Source organism: Myotis davidii, unplaced genomic scaffold, assembly GCF_000327345.1.
Source record: "Myotis davidii unplaced genomic scaffold, ASM32734v1 scaffold940, whole genome shotgun sequence".
Lineage (NCBI taxonomy): Eukaryota > Metazoa > Chordata > Mammalia > Chiroptera > Vespertilionidae > Myotis > Myotis davidii.
This window is the reverse complement of record NW_006292108.1, coordinates 204,220-206,632: the sequence shown is the minus strand read 5'-3', so window position 1 is coordinate 206,632 and position 2,413 is coordinate 204,220. Positions and strand designations below refer to the sequence as shown.

The following is a 2,413-nucleotide window of genomic DNA, read 5'->3' as shown; positions in this document are numbered from 1 at the left end:
AGAGTCCTTCTAAAGTCTAATATGACAAGTGGAATTATTGTTAATAAAATTTAATCTTAATTTAGATCAAAATTATACTAGTTTTCATTTTTATAGAGCTATTTTAGTTATATACTTGGTATTATATATATCTTAGTATATATAGGGACCATATATTATAAAGTTGAATCACATATTTATTTTAAATTATGAGAGAGTATGTCACAACTGTATTTGTACTTTGACCCTGATTATATATGTGACCTATATGATGTCTAGTTCTTGATTAGAAATGATAGTAGTACTCATTATCCATGAAAATTTGATCAATTTTTACTGTTTTATACCATTATTTTCTAACACCATACTGTTATTAAATATATTATTTGGTAATATATTAGGTATGTAAGATCTGAGCCAACCAAAGGCAGCATAACTTACCTTTCAGGAAGAATTGCAAAATCAGATTTTATGCCCATATTCTTGGGACCTGGCACATTCCATTTGGGGTCTGCCTTGACATGATCCTCTTGGTCAAGAGCTGAGGTGTGTATGCATCTTGGCACAAATCTCTTAAGTATCCACAGGTTTTTATTTCTTCTTCCTGTCTTGTAACTTTACTCTTTTAAAAAATTAAATTTAGGGTTTTGTTGGTGTCACTGTTGCCAAGCTGGATCACGACCGGCTGCCCTCACAGAGCTTGCTGAGCACCATGTCCAAAGACCTGAAGATTCTGTCCAGTGACTCCTACCTGGAACTGAGCAAGGACCAGAGCCAGCATTTCAGTGCCGATAACAGAGAGCATGAAAAATTACTGAAGGAAAGCTGCACTCTATATGTGGGGAATCTTTCCATTTGTACATCTGAGGAGCAAATATTTGAGCTCTTTAGTAGATGTGGTGATATCAGAAATGTATTTATGGGCTTGGATAAGTTAAAGAAAACACCATGTGGTTTCTGCTTTGTAGAATACTACAACAGAGCTGATGCTGAAAATGCCATGTGGTTCCTAAATGAGACCATATTAGATGACCATACCATCCACACAGAGCGATATGTAGGCTTTAGAGAGGGCAGACAGTGTTGTGAAGACTTTGATGCTGAGAGAGGAGACTTTGAAAAAGAGTCTCAGGCCTATGATTAGAGAGAAACTCCCAAGTGAAAAACTTGCAGCTCTAGCCCCTCCAAAGGTCTTTTAAAGAATATCCCCAGGTGAGCAGATACCTCATAATCTCACAACCATTTTTAATTACTTTATTTTCTGAACAGAAACCCTTTTGATGTACTTTCTCTCTAAAAAATTAATAAATGGCATAAACACAAGCATTCTTTTATTCTTGTAATTTTGAAGCTGGCTGTCAGATTACTAGTTTGACCATCCGGTTGTCATTCAGGAATAAATTAAGTATTTAAGTTCTGAGTCAACCAAAGCACAAATTTACTTCCAGAAAGACATCAGTTGGATTGAATGACCACGTTCCCAGGACCCGGAAATGATCATTTTTTAGAGCTTGCATAAAATAAAGACAAATAAACAGAAATTTAAAAATATATATCAAAAGAATACAAGCACATTACTTATAAACATAAATAATTTCAGGAGAGTTTGTAATGAAAGCCAAAATCCTCTTGCCCCACCTGTTTCTACCCTAGACTTATTCCCTGGGCAATAAGTTTTAATTTTTTAGCAGTATTTTTTTTTGCTTTCCTCGTAGTTTCCTCTAAATTTCTAAATAACATGACTTTCTGTACTATTTATTTTCATTTTAAACATTAAGTATTGACTTCCTCCTTTCATAGGTAAGGATTTAGCTCATTTACACCCACATTGGCACATCTCTCCTTCATAATGTAATTTACAATACTTTACTTACTTTGTCTATTGTTATATAACATGGGTTAGGTTAGATTACAATAGCAAACAACCCCAAAGCCTTACTTGCTTAAAACCACTAAAGTCTGTTCTTCACATTGTCAATTGCCTGGGGGCTCTGCTCCATGCCATGATGATCCTCCTTTTGGGGTCCAGAAAGCATAGCCAATATCATTAGTATAAATCAGTTATTGTAATTCCCTCTCTTTTGCTGGTGATTGGTTTAGGAATCCAGGCTTACACCAATTGGAGGTTGGCAATCCCATGATGATTAGTTATTAATAAGTTCAAGGTGGACAACGGCCAATGGGGACCCAGGAAGACTGAAATGAAGGGTTTTTATTTTATCCTTGAAGTATAGGTTGTCTCTTTACACTGCATGTGACTATGTATATAGCAATTGCTATAAGCAGCCTTCTTACAACCAGAGAAACAAGCCCTAGGATGAACTGGACACATTAGAATGGTGAAAAAAGAGACCAAAGAAACTGTGTTTTTCACGAAATTATCTAGTTGCTGAATCAACTAACCTTACAGTACACACTATGTCTGGATATCCTA

General features: G+C 35.4%; 1 pseudogene; it reads left to right on the top strand.

The window, feature by feature from the left end:
* The first annotated feature begins 644 nt into the window (after positions 1-644).
* On the top strand, positions 645-1,242 carry LOC102765403 (annotated as a pseudogene).
* The last annotated feature ends 1,171 nt before the right edge of the window (positions 1,243-2,413 follow it).